At 42.8% G+C, this 21,546-nt stretch overlaps 1 protein-coding gene across 13 annotated transcripts in view; it reads left to right on the forward strand.

Annotated features, from left to right (window-relative positions):
- The window catches only part of ZBTB20 (zinc finger and BTB domain containing 20), a 481,633-nt gene that overhangs the window by 375,753 nt on the left and 84,334 nt on the right, over positions 1-21,546 (forward strand). Inside the window, exon 7 of one of the 13 annotated variants that reach the window (XM_061357691.1) lies at positions 15,702-15,841. The exons of 10 other annotated variants lie outside the window; for them this stretch is intronic. The gene's annotated coding sequence lies outside the window, so the exon portion shown is untranslated. Of the gene's footprint in view, positions 1-15,701; positions 15,842-16,369; positions 16,772-21,546 lie in introns of those variants that run through there. 2 more of the 13 variants (XM_061357689.1, XM_061357696.1) reach the window with 2 other exon arrangements.

Genomic DNA, 21,546 nt, shown 5'->3' on the forward strand with positions numbered 1-21,546 from the left:
GGAACTACTGCTATTTACTTTAAAAGAGAAACAGCTGTGGAGTGTCTTCTTGTCTGTACAAATCAGCACAGTTGAGCCCCATATAAAAACCTACACATGCAGTGACTCCTTTTGCAGGATTGTTACATCTTTAGAAAGAGTTCCTCCACCCTGATAGAAGAATGTCAGTGGCCTGTGGTTCATGCAAGGCATAAAAGCCACGTATGCCTTTACATCATCAGACAAAAACATAGTTATGAGAAAGAAACCCATGCAGTCCAGTAATCAGTCAAACTCCTGTTTCAACCACCGTTAATATTCTCAAAACAAACCCTTACTCCACTAAGACATCGGTACCTGAAATACTCCAGATTAAATGAAGTGTTTAAATTAAGTAAATGGCTGATTCTTATCTGCTTGATACGATGTCAATGCATTTCTACCTAAGCAGAATGTAAGTGAGGAATCATCTCCAGTCTGATTTGATGCCATTCTGTGCCAATATGCAATAATTAACTGTGGAAGTATGAAATGCCAAATGGAATTCAGAATCCACAGAAAGCTACAGCCATCACAGTGAAGCACCATGTGTTGTGGCAAGGGGGAAGGATATGGCTGTCCTTGTCCCACCTTAAGTGCCAGTTCTGAGGTTTTTCTTGAGTACATAATCCTAGGTCTGTAGTTGAAGCATAATCTTGAAAGCAGACCATGTCACCTACATGTTTTCTGACCTTATTGCCAGCTAGTAGCCCACTAGCTGTTAAAACTCAGGGTAGTTTGCATGGGCTTGGAAACAGCAGCCTTGAACCGCCAGCCAGCAGACAGGGCTGAAGTGTGCGTGGGTCCAGTCTCTCCAGAGTGCATGAAGCTGATTTGGGTCTAATCAAAACACCAGGTAGTGCTTTAGCCACGATCCTCAGGAGTGCGTGTGCATATACAGAGTGCACGGAAGGGAGGTCTGATTCTGCTCCCAGTGTAAGCAGTGTCCGCCAGTCCCCCCTGTCACAGCTCAGTCACAGATTGCAAGAATAGTGTCCTTTTCTCTATTTTTAATGGTCGTTTACACAGTTGAGTGTCTACAGTTAGAAAACTGTAGCTTAGTGTCTGGGAGAATCTTTAAGGAAGATATTTTAATGTGGTAATAACCTTGTTATTTCAAAACCAAATGGTTTCGAACATGGCAGTGCTGCTACTTCTCTTTCAGGACTATGTACGTGTCAAGTTGGATGTTTTAAAACAAAGCTGTGTTATAATTACACAAGCGTGTTTAAGAAAAAAATAAAGCTTATGGAAAACTTAACAGCTGGAAACTGTTTTTTACTTACTTGGATGACTCAAAAACAGCTGAATGGGTTTTTGCAAAGCTTTACCAAAAATGTCATTTCTGGATTGAGACAAGGCATAAGAAATAGCTGCCCAAAAGGTAACAGTTTCAGAAAGGTATAAGCAAATACAGGCAGAGATTATTTAGTTCTTCAGCTTCCACTGTACAGTTGTTAATGTAATGCTACAAAAGTAAAAGAATTCATATTTATATGGTTTTTCAAAGATTTCAGAGATCTGTACTAGACTTTAAGGAGCTAAGCTTTGTAGCTTTGAGTTAATCGAATATTAATATGTATATTTATTTGGAATATCACATATTCCAACAGGAAAACAAAGACAGAGAAAGGTACAGGGCTTGCCAGAGTTTACACAGAAAAAAGGTGACCACATTTAGCATCCATGCCTTTGGATCACTCTGCTCGTGCAGCATGGCTGTGCTCTCCGGCGCGCCTGGCACTGGGGAGCTCCTGGCTCTTCTCTGTCTCTGACTCCCATTTCAAGCACACCCAGCTTGCAGGAGAAAAGCCTCACTCACACACATGCACTGGGCTCAGGTACCTTTCCTTCTGTCTTCCACTTCATTCCCAAAGGCAAAGTCTGCCAAATTCTGCCTACCATGATCGTGAAGCTTGACTACAATCAAGTATCGCCCCCAGTTACAGGCATGCGTACACTTCTCCTTCCCCCCTCCCCAGCTCTCCCAAGGGCTGTCAAGGTGGGAAAGCTGTCACCAGAGACCTGTTCTAGGGTCTGATTTAGGGCATGGTCTAATCTGTAACTTGGTAACAATCATTTTACTGTTTGAAACCTCAGTCAGTGAATAAACATGATTTTACTGCTGCTTAGTTTGGATGTTGAGCTGTATTGGAGGAAACTGCTCTTCTTTCGTACTGAATTTTGTTTCAGGGTGGTGTGTGTGAAAAATAACACAAATAGGAGTATTTTTGGATGATCATACTGAACAGTCAGCAAGAAGAAAAGTACAGTATGGTGAAGGGAAATCTGTTTGTAGTAAAAGCAATATGAGCTTGTGGTTTGCTAACGGGACCGAGACATGAATTTTCACTTTAACCCTAGCTGTAAAACTCCCTCCGAAGCTGAGGAAATCACTTGATCTCCTGTCGTTTCACCTCAGTTTCCTTCTCTCTCTATTAGTGGCAGTCATGACCCAGCTCGCCAGAATACCGTTCCTCTTGAAGTTCAGTTACTATCAGAGGTTTTCTAGCTTAACAAGCCCACTCTTTGTCAATGTTCAGAGTGCCCTTGTCTTACTTTCCCAATTAAATAGGCTTTTATGGCTTTCACTCTTTCTAGCTCAGCAGAACCACTGATTCTGAGAGGGGGAGCAAGACTCAGTGATGCCTTGTGCATTATGCAGCAGATTTTCAGTGGCATTCCCAGTTAAGAATTCACTGCTGGTATTTCAGTGGGACATAAATGTAATTTCATTTTCCTAAGCACAGCTGGTCTGAGCTCCTTGAGAAAGGGTAATCACGAGACAGGCTTCAGCTTGCTGTTTTTGCAGGTACATTTGCAGTAGCCCCAGATTTAATTAGATTTAATCTGTGCACTTAAACTCATATGAAGAAGAAACTTAAATTTAGCCAGCTAGGAATGCCTAACTCCACAAATCCCATTGGCACACCAGGGTGCCATCCAGCTTTTCTCAGCTTTCTGAAAGCTTTGGCTGTGTGCCCTGTATGTTGACCATCTTGCTCATGAAGGGCCTCAGTTTTGTTTTCCCTTTATTATTTCCCCTTTGAGGTATCTAGTGTTGCCAGTGGTTCTCACAAGAAGCTGTCCTTGTACTCCTGCCAAAACCAGAATCAAAGCCTAAGACAGCCTTTAACTGGGCATAAGAAAGAAATGATGCTTTTCTTTTGCTAGCAGCATCACTTCCTCAGCCTCACAAATAATTTCTGGTCCAAGACTTCTCCACTGTTGAATTTAAGTGTTTTGCAATTCTCATACCAAATGCTGAGCAGTGTTGTTACGCATCTCTCTCCTTCTTGTGTGTGTATGTCCTGTATACCAGGAAGTGCCAGATTCATGGATCCTTTTATCACAGCTCATCAGTTCCTTCTTTCCCGAGTCGTCTTTTAGATTGTGTGACTTTTAAATATTTGCTGACTAGAGGATGCTGTGTTGAGATGACTGGGTATAGGAAAGAGAAGAAGAAAAACAGAAGTAGGCAGGTTTGGTGGGCAGCAGTCTGTTGGAGATAAACCCTTCCCTGGAGGAGTTACATCCTGTAAGGCCCAGGGCATTTTGAGTGTTACAGGCTTGCAGGCTGACAAATTTTGTGTTTTCTTGCTTATTATTATAAACAGAACTTACAACCCCCATACAACAAACCTTTAAATACAATTGCACTTCAACTCTGACTGAAGTAGAGGAAACAAACTAAAATCTAGTAAGCTGTCTTAGAAAGAAAGTATTTCCCATTATAGTCCATACAAAACTTGGCATCATTCAAATAGCACAGGTGCATTTGGGAGGCATTTGGGAAGCAAGAGAAACTTTACAGCATTCTCTTGCTCCCACTTCACTCCAGCAGGCTTTTGTTCTTCAGCATAGCTGCCTTTGCAAGGCTGCATCTTGAGCTGTGCCATTTTTGGCTGAAAGTTACCAGGCTTTGTCACTGAAAAAAAGTATGGAGAGAAAACAGTGAAGATTGTAGTTTTCTTGCCTAAGTGAAACAGCAAAATCGGTTTGGCTACTTTGGAGTGAAAGATGAGGCAGAAAGTACAACCTCTCCATTTTAAACAGCGTAACTCTTCTACAACCCACTTTGCACAAGTGGATCCATAGAAATAGGCAGGACAGGTTGTGAGAGAAACAGTCTTCAAGGAGAAGCAACACAATCTCTTGCATGCCTTTCACAACAGTGTGACCCTTTGATGCTATATATGCACAAGGTTTTGCTAACTAGCAAAGCTTGGTCTACCTGTGTATATGTGACCCACCTGCATGTACATGCTCTCTGTGAACCTTTCCCTCAGCCCATTTGCAGTGTGCCATGGGATTTAGCAGAGTTCTGCGATCTCAGAGAAGTCTGGCTTGTCAGATGTGGTGTTCAATGGAACTGGTTTCTATTGCAGCAGGACTGACGGGAGGATCAAAGTCTTGGTATAAAATAAAAGGAGTTGTTTGCCGTTTGTGTGCTGAAACGTTTCTGTTTCCTTCCATTTTTTTTTTCATTAGTATAATAACCTACTGAATTCTTCAGTAGTAAGCAAAATACTGTACCGAAACACTTATTAAAGAGAAGATTGCCTCTTCAGTTACTGTGAGAAGGGTCTCAAAAATTGGGGGGGTTAAGGTTGATTTTGTTCTAAAATCACGGAGGTGTGCACTTAGGCAACACGATGCATTGGATGATTCTCGCTTACCCTTACTCAAAAGCCTGTGGTCAGCCAGCAATTTGGCAGATTGTCTCTCAGGTCAGGAAGTAGTTCTGGTTTACAAATTTAAAAGCCAAAATCTGGTTTAGTGTTTCTTAAATGTCAAAACAACCCTCTGACCTTGAAAATTACTTTCTCTGTCTCCTTTCTCTGCTTCTAAGTAAAAAACATTCCTTTTTCTGAGTGAAATAGTGTAGCCTGTTAGTCATCAAATCTGAGAATTTAGAGAAGGGAGAGTGACATTAACTCATCTTTTCTTTCCCTTTGCCAGTGCAAGAATGGGCATCATTCATATCAATGGCAGCCGGAGGGAAAAAGACTTGCTAACCTTTAGCTATGCTTCCAGTTTATTTCCATAGTGTACACTGTTATCTTCTTGACTGCTCAGTCCTGTCTGCAGCATTTCAGGACTCAGTAATACTGCATGGGAGGGCAAGCTTTGCTGCTGTGTATCAGAAGTGACCTCCAGTGCCTCAGTTTTGGTGTGTCCCAGTCTAGGTCCTGCAGGATGGTAAAGGCCATATTTAGTGCAGCTGGCCAATTGCATGCTTCTGTAACCCAGACTGATCGTTCTTGACCCTTCATATGATCAGTTGAACTTAAATACAACATTGACCAGCCCGTTTAGTTTACATATCTCCACTGTTCACCTGTTCCAGAAGGTCATTTTGGCACTTTAAATGTTTGGTGGGTCTTCCTTCTCTGAAAATACACCCTTCTTTCATCCCTTCTTCATGTGCCTCTTCTTCTCAGCCTTGATTTGCCTTTCAGAGAGAAGGCATCTGCGTGGTGCCCCTGTTTCCAGCAGAGCAGAAGCAGCCTCAGGTTCTCACTATGAATGAGAAGTAGCATGGGAGGGAGCAGGCTTAAGCCCTTCTCTTTCCCCTGGCAGCAGAGCACAACACATCCTCCCTCTTCCCAGCTGCTGCTGTTCTGTACAAAAGCGGCTTCAGATCCTTTTGGTTCTGATACGATGAACCTTTAAAGTTCCCACAGTGAGCTCTCGGCCTCTTTTGCCTCAGTTGTCTCTAGTATCTAATGTTACTGCATTCTCCAAGACTTTCTGCCTGAGGAGTTGGAATTACTGTGTAATTGTTACTCACTTAACTTTCCTTGGGTTTCTGTGAAGTAAGGGGGATCATATTTTCAGCACCCATCTGTAGAGGAAACTGAGACATTCTTGATTTGACAGAACACCTGAGCACAAATGTCTTTTAATTTAAAGGTTGTTTTAAGAGAAATTGTTTGAAATGTCTGCCTCAAGTAGTGTGCTGAAGAGCATCTTAAAAAGAACTGGGTGGTCGTTATAGCAATTGAATAAACTGTTATTATATAGAGATAGGGAAACTGAGGCACGGCATTTGCTTAAGGTCATACAACCTGAGAGCTGATGCTTGCAGAGTTAAGCAGCTTTCTTTTCATAGTCTTTTGTGCTTAAATTCCTTCCTTTCTTTCAGTAGTTGACCATTCAAAAGTTTGAACAAGGCTCTTTGGAGGTTAAATTTGGAGGTGTTTGCTCTACTGTTCCATTGTGATGGTTATTTGGCCAGTTTACAGTGTAGCGTTGTAAATTAAGTATATTAAAATGTTAAGAAGAAATACCTGCACAGTGATATGCCAAGTTAATATAAAGCAAACACCTATTAGTGATCTGTAGTTAAATTATTTAATCTAGAACTAATCTACTGTTGAAACCAGTTTCAAAAACGAAGTAGTTCTGTTGCTGAAAATAACTAATTATTCAAACCCATAGAGCTAAATTCAGCAGTGACCTAAATGATAGGAGAGGATTACATGTCTGACACGAGTGTGTGGGAAAATAAGCAACAGATAATATACATTGCCCCATTTCTCTCTTATCCCAGCAGCCAGTATCACACACTTTTTGTTGGTAGGGTTTTTTGCTGTGCTGGCTTTGCTTCCCGCTTCCTCCCTCAACCTTCTTGAAGGAAAAGAATTCCCCCCACAAATCAAAACAAGATGGAGCCCTAGAGCCCCACCTGCTGACTTGAGGAAACCGAGAGAAGAAAGAAGATGCCTGGTCCTGTGCCAAGCATTCAGCGCTGAGCTTGTAGCATTGTGATGTGGCACTTAAAGCTCTAGGGGACCTGGAGCCAGCGTTGCAAATGCAACAAAAACTCTCATGAAAACGAGCTTCTTAACAGCATGTTGAGCTGGTCTGCGATGGCCTCGGGAAACCCCCCTGGCTAGACAGGGCCTTTTTATCCACTACATTGCTCCGACTCAAAGAGAAATCTCACATAACTTCCTTGACCAAAAGCTGAGCATGCATGTAGTCTGCAGCACAGGGCTTTGCGATTTCCTTATTTTCAGTTAATTATTTCCCACCTCCCGCTCTGAAGGAGCCTGTCCTATCTTCCTTTGCTGTCTCATCGCATGTAGAGCCCAACGCTGCAAGCACATGGCGTGTCCTCGGGCTTCCTGCCGCCCTTCCTTTGTGGTCAGATCCGTAGCTGATGTAAACTGGCCTGAGGCCATTGGGGATTTTCACTGGTTGAACACTTGGCTCTTTGATTCCCAGAGAACTACTCGTTTTTAATAGCACCACGGCTGACACTACTCGTTTTCAGGCTCAGGACCATCTACAAGTGAGCGCTTGCGTATTAATTACAACAAAGAGCAAATCTACTTGACATTTTGATTTTGTTTTTCTTGTTTCCTTGCAAGCTTGAAAATGAGCTGCTTTTGCCAAAAAAAAAATCAAAATGCATTTCACACTTTTTTCTTTTTTTTTTTTTAACTTGAAATAGGCCCCTTAAAAAAACTGACATGTTAAACACCAGCAAGAAAATGATTATTTGGACATATGGCTCCTCTTCCTGAACTTTGCGGAAAGGTTAGATAACGCTCTTTCACATCTTAAAAGACTAGACTGCTGCTACATTACTAACATATTCTTATGTAATAACCCAGCACTGATGATACTTTATCCAGTCCCGGTAATGTAAGACTCATTTATGGTTCGGTCAGTTATGAGGGATTTGTTTTTTCACAGATTATCTTCAAATTTGTTCTTTTTCATTACTCTGTCCTAAAGTAGAATATAAAATAGAGTAGATTCATAGGCAAAAATGCCTTATAGCGCTGTCTTTCAGCAGGGTTTTGCCTTGTATGGATTGTTTCTATTCAATGTTATATGATTAATGCAAAAGTAAAAAGAAATTTAAAAACCCTGCTCTTAAGTGAAGACAAACTCTTCTGAACGCATGCGTTTACTTTTCAGATAAGGCTGCTTCATAAAGCAAAAAATTTGTAAGAATGAAAATAAAGGTGCCAGACCATCTCAGATAATGAAATTTAACAGGAAGACTTGCCATTACCTTTGTCACAACTGATGTTTACAGGTGTTTGCAGAATGCATAGTCGTGTAGGTGAGCTGGCCAGGAAACAGCAGTGTCCCATGGTGAAACCATTTGGAGTATGAAAACGAACCTCTGTGTGACTTTTTCATACAGAAATGAGTTTTCCAAAGACCCACCTCAGTAGAACTAATGCCTCAAGGGCCAGCAGTCTTCCAGTGGGTAAGGGAGTGTGGGAGTCTGCTCCTTTCCAGGTCTCCCTCATCACACTCTTATTCATCAGGCTCTAAGGGCAGCCTCTTTCTCTGACTTTGAACTAGAATTTCTGTCCTGGACCCCAAAACCTACCCCAATAATATTTTCATTTAAAATCACGTGTACTGCAAGTTGCTTCCTATTCAGTGACAGAACTCTGCAATGGAAAGCTGTAGAATCACAGAATCATGAAATGATAAAAATCAGGAAGGATCTCCTTAAGTCATCTGGGTCCAGCTCTCACTCTGCTCAAAAGTGGAGCTTGTGAGGATGAGGTTGCTTTTTTAACCAGCTCGTTTGTGTGTGCATGTATGTCCTTCTGTGTACCCATTTTATAAGTTCTTACATCCAACTGCACGTTTTTTCAATAACTCTACTTCTGAGACTTGAGATTTTTAGAATAATTTTAGGTCCTTTCATTAATAAGCAGGAACTCTCAATCTGGAGCTGTCCTGCAGAGGAATGAATGTACAGCTATATAGCCCCTTTACCAGACTCTTGCTGTGCCTGGTTCTTTCCTCTATTTGCAAGACCACTTCATTCAGTGGCAGTGTGATATTGGGCTTAATGTCCCCTAAGACATAAAATAATGCTGTAACCAAAGACTGGCACTGGCAATGCTTAAACTGAACCCCATTCATTCACAGGGGGGGACCCCAATTCTGCTGCCCTGCATTTGTCACTACTCTCTGTTGCACACAGGATGTTCAACTGGATGGAGCAGTGGTCTAATTTGATGTGGCAGCTCCTACGTTTTTATCTTGTCAGTGCTTTACTTACATGAATTAATTTTGGAAACACTCTTGTGACGTTAGTCATTGTTACGATTCCCATTTTAGAGACCCTGTGTCTAATTCTTAATTATACTAATTCTTCCTTATGCTGGTGAGGTTCCGAATCTGTGAAAGGGTCACTCAACTCAGGGAGATGGATTGCACAAATGTCAATGGCAAAATAAGAGTTCATTGCCCTATAGCAATTCTCTGTTCCTCTAAGGCTGGAAAGAAATATTAGAAGACAAGTATAAAAGAGGTTCTGTTGATTTGTACTAGGGGCTACATGGGAGCTGCATAGCTTAAGCCTGTAAGAGGTGTTGTATTGGCCAAAATGAAATTACTGAGATTGTTGACACTTCTTTCATTGTGGCCACAATCTCATCAAAAGAAAATGAAAGCCACCTCTTCTGCCACTTCTTTTCCTTTTGTCTGAATACACAATGACGGAATTGACACCCTACCCACCAGAAAAAACCAACAAACCCAGAATGAGAGGCAGTGGGCTTTGAGGGAGGGAGCAGGAGACTGAGGCTTGCCCAAGAACGAATAGCAAGCCATTTAAAAAATAGTCATTACGTGCAGAAACCAGAAGGATCCTCTGTCTTTCTGTATGATAAAACTACCAGTGAAATGTATTGCAAGATAATTAGGAGCAAACAGGCAGGAAAAATGAGTGATGCACTACTCTTCATTTCCTGAGCCAGTCTTTTGTTCCATCCACCTTGCAAACTGAGGTTGTTTCTGTGGGGACAGTGGAGGTGGAGATCAACCTTGTCTATGTCTTCTTTCCTTACGGCTTAGCGCAGCCCAAGGGCATGATGGACAATCGTATCTGCTGCAGAAAAGAGGCAGAACTCTACACCCTCCTCTGGCTCTTTGGCTTCCCATTCTATTTATATCCAAGTCTAAGAGAGAAAGAGGTATTTGCAGAGCAGGGACCCTTGCAGCTGTCCCCGAAACAAAACTAAGGGCTGGACAGGGAAGCCAGAAGCCCTCAGTGGTGTGATTTTAGGGGAATCTCACAGTTTTAGCATGCTGAGGCTGTACAACTCCCCAGACAGATAGCAATACTTTTGTTCTTACAGAGGTTTTGTCCTGACTGAGCAATATGACAATAATTACAGTTTTTACTCAGCATTAAGCCTATGGAAAAGCCTACAGAAACGAGACATCTTCAGATGAGAAAGACTGGAGGCAGAGGCACAATACCTGTCACCTCCAAATGCAGGAGGTAAGATTTGTGAATGTGTGACAGGACCAGAGTTAGCAAGCGGGATAGTTAACGTTTCACGTCAGCATTTAGCACAGAAGTGGGGCAGATGTCCGCTTCAAAGTTCTTCACATCAAAAGTGTAATTGTCTTCCCATGAAAGTATGAGAGAAAATTAAGCCTCCTGACACCCTGAGATATGTACGCTTCTTTCAAAAATCATAGAATAAAATAGAACAGAGTAGAATAGGCTGAATATAACACACAGTGCTGTTTAAGTCATTTTAATTTTGGAGCAGAGATGCAATCTGGTAACAACAGTATGAATCGTGATAGAGGGTAGAGAGTGAGTTGATGTTTTCGGTGTTTTTAAGTCTTCTAAGGCCTTTACAATAAGCATCCATATAAACATACAGGAAATATCACCTGCAAAAAGTCACTCCCTTACTAATCCGCTTCTTAACCAGTGTTCAGATTTCCTTAATTCGTTGTGAAAACACACTTTCGGAATGTTACTTTCCAACCCAGTGCAGCTGAAGAGGAAGAAAGGCAGGAGCTTTCTTGTGTCTTCTCAACCAGATGTTTTATAGAGTTAACTTCGGTTGCACTGTTGCTTTTCCAGTGAAGGCCAGGGGATTGCACTGGTGCTCATGAGGGCATGGCTCACTTTTCAACATCTTATTGCTGAAACATTTTGTACTATTTTGATTTATTTTTTTTATAAAGAGAGGCTCTTCCACAAAATAGGCCATTATATTTGGATTATCTAAGAGAAAAAAAAAATACGGAATCTCTGATGTTTCCTTTTATGTTTCCCTATTGACAGCAAATCTCTAAAAGGAATTGTCTTGGGAGCTGCACAGTGTCAGGAAAAGGTGCTTTAGGAACCAGTCCTGGACATTTGCTATAGTTGGTTTTGTTTGGGGTGGTTTGTTTTTTGTTTGGGGGATTCTGGTAATCAGTGCAATAGGAAATAAGCTTGTTTGTTTTGCCCTAGAAAATCAAATTGCATCGATGACAGAAATGAAGTAAGAATGCAATGCATGGTACTTACCTTAGCACACAAAGGTATCTACCAAGCATAGTTGTGCAAGTTAGGAATCGTAGCATTCCCAAAAGATAAGCAAGGAGTAGATTTCTGTAGCAGGCAGACTTTCCAGTCTTTTCCTCCAGTTTCTTATGTACTGAATAATAACCATATATTCACCCTCTCCAACATGCTGTGCTGGTTTACATCTCTGAACAGAAAGCACAGACTCACAGCTGTTTATGAAGACAAGCCAATAAATCTAGAGGAATATATTTATATAACTTATCCTGAGATTACATAGTTAAATGCCTTTTTTTTTTCAGGTAGACAGAGCTCCTTCATTGCAAAGGAACCAAATTTCTCTCTGTGCTACCCAGTTCTGTTGATTTTCCATTAATGTCAGCTCATGTCAGCCCTACTGAGTGTTACAAGTTGCACTGCAGAATACTTTATATACATTAAAGGAGCAAGTACTCTGCCATTTCCAGGTCCTTCCCAGTCTCCTGTTGTTTTGTGTCCTGCTTTTCTCTGGCGTTAAGCGATGCATGTAGAAGGCAGAAAGCGAGCAGCAATTCTGGTGGCTTTTCCTTCACTCAGTCCTGCCATTTGCCCCTGACAAATCCAGGTACAGTTCTCATAAAGATCTGTTCCCATGCTGTAGCCACACTTTCTTCCTCCGGAGCAGGTATCATACACGTGAGCTTGAAAGCTTGCTGCAGCACTAATTGCCTTTGCCATAACAAACAGCAGACTTCATTCAACTGATCAGACTGAGCTTGCAGTTCTTACTTCTTTGGCTAAGCCTTCCTGATACATGCAATGATTTACGTGAAGGAAACTCAAGCAAGAGGGTGTGATGCAAAAGAGAGAGATCACCACCATGTATCTAAATTAAAATCCATGATAAAATCTCAGGGGGGGGGATGATGATGTATGTGTTTTTGGAGCTGCTCTTGGTCTTTTGTGTTTAGACTCCTGGTCTGCTCTTGGTTGATACTCAGGTAGAAATCAGGAGGTCTTTTGACTTGCGAAGCTTGTAGTAGAAGGGGGCCTACTGAGAGCAGGACTTAACAGTTGCGCTTTCTACATGAAGCACTATAGGAGATTTGGGGATCTACCATATCAGGAACACATGCTAATAAAATACGTGCCACAGAGTAAAAACTCACCTGGGTGAAATGCTGCTCCTTCTGATATCAATGGAAATTTCCTTTTGACCAGGGGTTGCTATGGCAGCAAGCACTGGAAATGAGAACAAGGACATTTTGATATGTCTACACTGTGGATTGCAAATTATGATACCCGAGTTAGTTTTAAACAGTCTTGCAAGAAGTGGTCTAGTTAAGGCAGCCTGGAACACCGCATGGCCTAATTCACCATGCTGAGCAGCTTGCTTTCCTCTGTGCTCAGGGTCCATCTGTGCCTGGGGTAGAGAAGAGGTGAAGAGGCGTTTTAGGAGATGCTCATTTTAAAGCAATGGGATGGGGAAAAGACTGTGACAAGGAGTAGTGTAGGGAGAGAGAAACAGCATGAGAGAGCAAGCTAGAAAACAGGAGGAACAGCAGTCCATGGAGTCAACTGAACGCAGAGGGAATGGAATCAAAAGCAACAGCAACAGAAGAGATGCAGGTTTTGGGGCCTGGAGGACCAAAGTGTCTTTTCCCATAGAGCATAGACTCTCAGCACTTCCACTGTTAGATAGTCACCGTCAAACCCCTGAATCAAGTATCCTCCCACTCTTCCAGTGGCTGATCTACTTGTAAGCATCATTTTTCTTGTGCTGCCAATGACGCTGCTGGCTGAAGCGGTGATGTCCTTTACTACAGCTCCACGGGTGCTAACCCGCCTGAGCATCATCAGCAGCATGGAACCGCATTCCATTTTTAAGTTGGCTTTGAAAGAAAACCTTGAGAAATTATATTGAAAATGCATTACTGTAATGTTAATGTTACTGAGTCAGGCACTTAAGTTAGGAAATGCCACAGTTAATGTTGTCTGTGCAACCTTACTGAGCATCCCTTGTACCATTACCATAGCCTGTAATTACATGACTGCACACTGTTTCTTCCACTGTGAACCTCTGCATCAAGTGGTCAGGTCCTCTGCGTATTTCATTAGAAACATAGCCCAGAGCTGTTTTGCACCCTGCTGGATTATTAGTTTGGTACTGACCCAGGGAAGAGAAAACTACTTTGTGTCACTGTGCTGTACAAAAGCTCCTTATCTAGAAAGCAGTTGATGCCTTGATGGCACTGTATTTCTCTGATATCTTTTCTGTTCTCTGCTAGTGTCTTGCCTCCAACAGTCCCATAATATTTCAAATGGGAGCAATTCGTATTTTGGGAAGGCTGGGGAGATAACTCATAAATAGCATTTAATAGAGCCTCATTAAGTCCAATGTCCCATTTGCTTCTGCAGTGCATCCCCCTCCTATTGACCCTGGTTAGTTCTTCCTATAATCTGTGCTGAGGCAACGGGCCGCAGTGGATTGGCGGGCAGATGGGACACAGCCATCCAGCATGTGGCCTTGTAAGAGGTGGAAAAGGGTAGGAACTCACCTTTTCCCAGAGCACAGGGTGATAGCAGGAAAGAATAATACTGATAGCTCCCATCAGCTTCCCATTAACAGCCAAACATTTAATAACTGGTCCTAGCTTTGCCTGGAGATGTATGTAGAAAAGGTGATGAAATTAATATGGAGCAGTTGCTAGAGCTTCTGTTTTTTGTTTCTTCTTTCCTTAAGCATTTGTACCCAAAATGTGAAGTGAAGGGGGAATCCCAGTGCTCCCTCTCAAAGGCCAGCAGTCAGCCGCATTGTGCATTCCTTCTCTACTTTCTTCCCATGCTTTAGAGTGATGCTTGCAGGTTAGCCATGCCCATTGGAAAGTTTATGTACAACAGATGTTCACGGAGCAGATCAGGAATTACGGATTTGATGCTGTAGCTGCAGCTCTATATGAAATACAGAAAATGTATTTAAAGCACAGAGAATATACCTGTCTCAGGGAAGAAAAACACACACACACCCCTTGCTGCTGCTCGCTTGGGGAGGAGGCATTGGAGCCCATGTGCCCTGAAACCCAAAGTAGGTTCCCAGCATCTGACAAGGGAAAGTTCGTGCAGGGCAGCAGAGGGTGGTGTCAGGGGGCTATACATGCTGGCAGCTCCCTCTAACAGAAGCGTGTTACCTGCTGCCTTCCCTCTTGAGAGGAGAGGCCGCCTGCCCCACACCTTTTCAGAAGTGTCACAAATCACTGCTTTGCCTGCCAGACAGTGCTGCCACTGTGCTATGTATCACCAGGACTCATCCACTTGAACTGTACTTTGTTTTGCAGCCCAGGCTAGGAGGAATAGATTGTTTTGCCACCTATTTTGGGGTATAACTTCTCCCCTCCCCATGGGACTTGGGGACTTGTCTATCCCAGTACCCAGCATTGCCTTTTTACAGCATCCCTTTCTGTACCTGGCAGGTACTCAATTCATCTGTGTCTCTGCAGACATGCACGGCAAGGATGCAGAATGACAAGGTTCCAGTGGTCCATCAGGTGGGCCACACGGTCTCGCTTTAACCAAACCAAAGTAGCGGCCAAACCTGCAGTCATTTCCCCACCCCACAGGACAGGTAGCATTTGGAGGCAGTGGGTGTTTATTTCGGTGGTGTATGCAAGACAAAAAGAGAGGGAAGGGATCTCCCAGCTTTTTGGAGAGGGCCCCAGTATAATGCCATTTGAATCTGTACTTTTTTTTTGTTTGGTGGTAAGTTTTAATAGTTATCCTTTGAGGATTTTCCCGGCGAGCTTATCTGAATACACCAACAGTCTTTTTTGTAATATTCGCATTTCCCCTTTGGTTCAGCCGAGCCCACTGACAGATCATTCAAATTCAATTGTTTTATGTCTAAGCCGAACAGCTAATTAAAGTAGGGATGATTAACCTGACTGGCAGTGTCGCTCTCTCTCCCTCGCTCCCTCCCTCCCTCCCTCCCTCCTGTTCCAATCAGTCTTTTTCTCACACTCTCCCTCTCTCTCTCTCTCTGTCTTTTGCTCTACTGTGTGTGTGTGTGTGCGTGCGTGTGTGTGTGTGGTGGGTTTTTTTTTTCCTCTCTCCTAAACGTGGTCTGCTTGCTGATGGCAGAATGGCACTCGGAGATTTGTGCATTGTGTCTGGTTTCCTACGGGCAGGCTGACCCAGTGCCTCTAGGGACTTATCAATAGACCACTCAGAAGAGACAGAGACAGGAGAAAGGAGGAGGGGTGGGGGGGTGGGGGGGGGGGGGTAGAGAGAAAGAGAGAGGGAGAAAGAGAGAGAGAGAGAGAGAGAGAATCAATATCAAGAATAGAAGGAGCTCCGAAGCCATTTTTTTCTTTTTTTTTTTTCTTTTTTTTTTTTTTTTTTTTTAAAGAAGTATCAGGACTTGGGAAGAGGGTGACAAAGAAGGTTTTTCAAAGAGGCAGTGGAGGAGGTTCTAATAAATTTGGAAGGAAACAGTTCCCCGTCTTGGGGAAAAAAGGAGAACTCCTGGCTGATTAGCATTCACACCAGGTATGAGATGTTCCCTACCCCTTATCACTGTCGCAAGCGAGATGGATGGATGGAGAGAAAAACAAAAAAAGCAAAAAACCCCCCAAAAAGCTTTTTTATTATTATTATTTTTTTCTTCTTCCCCCCTTTTTGTTTTCTCTTCCCCCCTCTCTGCTCTTTAAGGAGACGGAGCGAGCGTTTATTTTGGTACGTGGGTTGGTGGTGGCAAGGGGGAGCGCGAGCCGTGGGCATTTGTGTGCTTGGGAGCAGGGAGAATGGAAGCAGGGCAGCGGGGAGGGGGCGGCTGGGAGAAGAGAGCCGGGAGTGTGTTACTGTGTCTCCTCTTTGTGCACCCCTGGGGGGGGTTAGCCGAGTTCATTTCCAGCAGGTGGATTTAGGCAGGGAGTTACTTAATGCTTGACCGCCAGTTTTGGGGGGAGAAAAAAAAAAACAAAAAAACCAACAAAAACCAAACAACAAAAAACAGGGAAAAATGAAAAAAAAAAAAAAAGGGGACCTGCTTCCTATGTCTATTAAAGGAAGCTCCAATTTTTTTCCCTCTCGCTCTCTGCTCTCTCTGCTCTCTCTTTCCTCTCTTCCTAACCAGACAGCGGGAGGGTTTCTGGCTCCTCGCCAGCCCAAAAGCCTCTAAGTGTTTTGCACTTGTTTCAGGGAGCCCGGGGATTTTTTTTCAGCATTTTCACTAGAGAACAAAGAGTTCTTTACAAAGGAAGGGGGAGAGCGAGCTTAACGCCTCGGATATGTTTTGCTATTTTTATTAGGGAATTTTTTTTCAACTGCCCCCCCAACCCCCCCGCTAAAAAAGAGAAAGAAGCAAAGCACAGAATGTGTGGCAGCAACAAAATAGATTGAAAGGAAAATGCAGTTTCCTTACCTCCAAATTGTAATTTGGAATTAATATGGACAGGAATGGAAGGGGGACGAGACCAAGTGAGTTTGATGTGTTGTTCTTTTCTCCCTTTTTAAAAACTCTTCCTTTAAATCCGATTGCTGTTTTGCCAACTTACCTAGCTTCCTTTTCCTTTTTCTTTTTTTTTTCGGCATAAAAGTTATAGTGCAAACAGTTTCTGTTTACTGAAATCAAACAGCAAATTCTTACTTGGGGGGGGGGGGAAGAGGGAATTGGGGTGGATTTGGTAGAAAAAGAAACGTGGGAACAGAGATCTTTCACTTTCTGTCACTTAGAAAAAAAGTTGGTAATGGCTTGTTGAAGCTGGGATCCTAAAATACAGATGGGGCACTAACGTCTGTGTCCGCGGACCCAGCTTTTCCCTGACCATCTGTCTAAAAGTCACCTCTCATTGGCAGCTCGAATGATTAGTCGGAGCTCAGGGATTTTGTTGTTTGTTTGTTTGTTTGCTTGTTCCTCCCGTTCGGTGGGACCCTCTCTCAAATGGCTCCATTTCACCTCCTGAGTTTAGTTCTGTAATCGAGCCCTGAATCGAGGATTTCAGGATAGAGCCCCTCGAACTCTAGCTTTTTCGTTCTTCTGAATGTATTTCTTACGGATACACTCTTTTGTCTATTTGTACATGGAAAAGGCACATGTAGTATAGAACGGAATAATGCATCACGTTGAAGGAGATGTTTAGATTTGGGATTTTATTGCATATAGCATATAACAAACGTACAGGGTATCTTCTCTACAGTGTATCCTGTACAATATTTAGGATGTTTGAGAATATATACTGTTGCAAATTCAGTAGCTTAAGGAAGTGCTTTCTTTAGCCAAATTCTGCCTTCCTTCCGTTATTGATTTGTATTTTCCTGGCTTTGACAAATTACAAGTCTAAAAACTGCATCTTCTATCAGTGGTACAGAAGACAAGAGAGGAAGATGTATATTGTAATCCCTCCCCCCACCCCCAGCCCCCCAAAAAAAATCATAAGCGCACAATATACAGAACTAGATCAAATTCTTACAGAGTTACAATGATTGTTTCTGGATGCAGGACATTATTGCTACAATACCTTGATTTTTATATTCATGCTGCAGGCTTCCCTCAGAAGAGGTTGTCTGGTACAGCTACATAGGTAACGCATATGTATCTGTGGCAATGTGTATAAGCAACATCTATGCATTGTCTAAATGTACACGGAGAATTAGTCCATTTACATCTCCTCATATAATGGAGAGGAGAAAAGGTCTATCCTTGGGCTCTACCTGCACTACTTCAGGAGTGCCAGTACCCTACAGGGGCAAAAAGTTGTGCAGATTACAGCCCATCCCTTGCAAAAGTAAAGGGAAGGTATCCATGACAAGTGAAACTACCAGTTAGAACAGTTTTGTTTTCATATCCAGTATCTAGGCTGGGAGCTTGCACCCCTCCAGCTCCCTTAGCTGGGGCTCTTCCCTCTCCAAAGCTGTAGTGGGCACCGCTTCCCCAGCAGAAGTTGGGGGTGGCCGTGTCCTCAAGTCCCCTGCTCTTAGTCCATGTACCTTCCCTGCAGGTAATGCTCTGCATTTCCATGGGTAACAGCAATACCCGCGTCGAGTCAGAAGTACTTTGCGGGCTCCTCAGTTTAATGTGGAATGCTCGACAGAGAGGGATGGACCACCGAAAGGAGCTGGTCTTTCTGCTGGCAAACGTAACAAACAGAGGAACTTTTGGCAAATTACGAATGCCTGCCTTTTATTTCAAATCCTCCCTTTCCTCGTTCCTCCAGAGAGTTTTCCCAACTCTGATGTTTTTCATGGCGTGACTGTTTTCTGTGACTTTTCTCTCTTGCTCTCTCACTTTCCAAAAAGGGCATTAAAAAAAAAATCACAGGAAAAGTAAACAAAAGAGCACAGAAATGGGACTTGGCCTTTGAAGTTTTCCATAGGATAAGCAGTCTTTTTTTTTCTTCCTGATTCTTTTTTATTTCTTCTCCCCCCCCCTTTATTATTATTATTATCATCATCATTATTATTATTATTGTTTTATCTAACATTGTGAGCGTTTTGTATCTGCAACCATGAAGGTAGTGACAGAAGAGGGGGGACATAACAGAACTGGTACCTAGATTTAACCCCCTTCAATCTCAACTAGAAGGCATCTTCCAGTAGTTGTCACTGCTTCCAGAAGTAGGGAGAAAGACGATAGCTGTCTTCTGGGGACTCCATGGACCTGACCTGAGAGTAGCACATTCCCAGTACAGGAGAAAAGAGAGAGAGGGCCAAAATAAAAAAATAAAAAATACTAAAAAGGGGAAAGAAAAGCTCTTTGAGCAGTAACACACTGGCTCTTTCTTCCTGCAGGCAATCCGCTCCAGCTCCTGGCGACATGTCCTGCACTATCAGATATCATATGACTCTTTATTTGGACTCCCGTTAGCAGTATGGGCCTGTTAGGAGGCTGTTTGTTTTCTTTTCATTTCCTTCTCCCCGGTTCCTCCCCTATTTTATATGTGCCCGTGCAAGCGTATCCCTTTTATAATCTCTCTTTTTTTGTGCTGAAGCTTTATAGAAAAGGGAAAAAGAAAAAAACAACCCCAAAATGTAATCATTTCCCAGGGCTGTTTTTAATCCTCTGCCAAAATTGAAGTTCATTGTCGAGTTGTAAAAATAAATAACACCTTTCAGTTTTATTTCTCTCTTTTACCTCTTCCTCCACCCTTTCTGGCACTTCTCGGTGTGTCCGTATGCACTCACTCGTGTACGTCCGTCTGTCTGTACTGCCTGAGTGGGTGAAGTTAGGATACACCTATGTCAGTGTAAGGAGGAGTACACAGCTGCCTGCTGCTGCAGCTCCTGCCACTCCGTGCCGTTTGTTTCACTTTCATAAACTTTCTTTGGGTTATTTATTTATTTCATTTGGGCACCTTCTCCACGCCGAGTTTGAAAAGCTGTCAGGTAGCCATCCCTATGCCAGCTCTGCTGCATTTAGGTGAGCAAACAGAGGGAGTTAAGGCTGTAAGGAAATGAAACGTACTGAGGGAACTGGAGGATGAAGTGCAGAGCTAGGTAGAAATTAGACATGCTTTGTGTACGCCACCCATAAAAGTTTCCTGTACCAGAATGCTGCTGCCTAATAATAGGATGGAGGGAGCCATACAGCAGCTACCAGTCGGAGGTGTATAGCCAAGTAGCCTTATGGCAGCAATATTTCTGATACCGAGTCACGGTTTAGGTATAGGAGATGACTTTTTCTCTCTTTGTGCTGTCTTCTGCAATATATTATTTAGAGAAACACGGCTGCAAAACTTTTTGCCTGAAAATGCAAAGTCACGTCAACAGAAACAGTGAATTGCTATCAAATGTATTAAATCATTGCAAGAAAAAGGGTCTGTCTTGCCAAAAGAGAGGTAATGTTTTGTTTTGATACTTTCCTACGCAATGTTTTCATTTCTGTTTTTGACCTAAGGATTTGACAATTTTCAAGAACTGATTTTTAAAGGAAAAGGGGGGAAATCCCTAAAAACATTCCAAAGTGCGAAGGTTTGAAGGGGGGAGGTTTAGATTTTCTGGGAGGAATTTAGAGTGTTTGGGGTTTTGTTTGCTTCACTTTTGTAAAACCTGAATTGTGAGATACTTTGGCAAGCAAACCAGAAAATGAGCTTTTTACACAACTTTGCTCCCTTTGTGATTACTGCTGTATTTCTGTGGAACTGAGTGGGGGTTTTCGATCTGAATTTGGTAAGATCATCAAAGCTGAAATCCCGTTTGCACTGTAGAGACAAAAACGAGTTACTGGGGCTTTCTGTGAGGGGTAGATGCTTTGGCCGGCCAGTCCTTCCACCAGCTTGCACTGTTCAGCAGCTGGCTGCGTGCGGGCCGATCACCACGCTCCGGCAGAGAGTATGGGGGTATTTTGTATGTACAAAATACATATAAATCATATGCATTTTGTGCTGATAGTCCTGTTAGCGTAGCTGAAGGTCTGTGAGTTTTAGCATTTCCTCTCCAGTGTATGCTTAGGCTAGTATACAGAAGCAGTCTTGTAAGTGAAGCAAATAGAGACTAGAGGGGTTTTTGTTACAAATCCAGAAACAGCTGTATTTCAGCCATACTGTAGGTGTGCTGAACCACGTCAAGGTCTCCCTGCTAGGTGGTGGTGTTTCTTACTTCTCATCTAACTGAGACACCTTCCCACTGAAGTCAGTGCAGGTTTTCCTGACAGAGGGTTAATGGAAAAACAGAGTTAAAACATCAGGATTTAGGGTGATCCCCTTGAATCAGCTTTGGAAATCAGACACCCCAGAACGTGCCCTTGCACAGCACAGCATCCCACTGGAGCACGCAGGCTGCACTTGTTTTAGTGGAGATGCTAGAGCTGAGTTGAGATGACTCTTGCAATCTGAAACTTTGTATATGCCTCCAGTTCCTTCAGAAGATTAATAATATCTCTTCTTCATTCTCAGCAACAGACCATTTCTATTCATTTGGTTTTTATCAGTCATCTCAATGAGGAGTAAGAGGCTCTTTGACCAGAGACAGTGTTTTGAGGCTTCTCTCCTCTTCTGTCTTCCTCTAGCAACTCGAAACCAGCTTTGCTCTAATATTCTGTGTTTAGGCACATTCATGGTCCTGAGGAGGGAATTAAAGAGTTAGTTGGAAGAAATTTGGTTTTGAAATAAGTGTTACAAATGTTTAAAAATCGCGTACTGTTTGTGCACGGTACATGATGTTCCCCGTTACCCTACGCACGCTCCAGTGCTCTGGGCAGTCCTAGCTGTGAGTATTTATTTGTGAGCTCATTCTGGTGGCCGCCAGTGGGTCTAGTT

This window comes from Neopsephotus bourkii, unplaced genomic scaffold (genome assembly GCF_033783945.1).
Source record: "Neopsephotus bourkii isolate Nb327-2 ecotype Australia unplaced genomic scaffold, CSIRO-AGI_Nbou_v1 NB_911, whole genome shotgun sequence".
Classification (NCBI taxonomy): Eukaryota; Metazoa; Chordata; class Aves; order Psittaciformes; family Psittacidae; genus Neopsephotus; species Neopsephotus bourkii.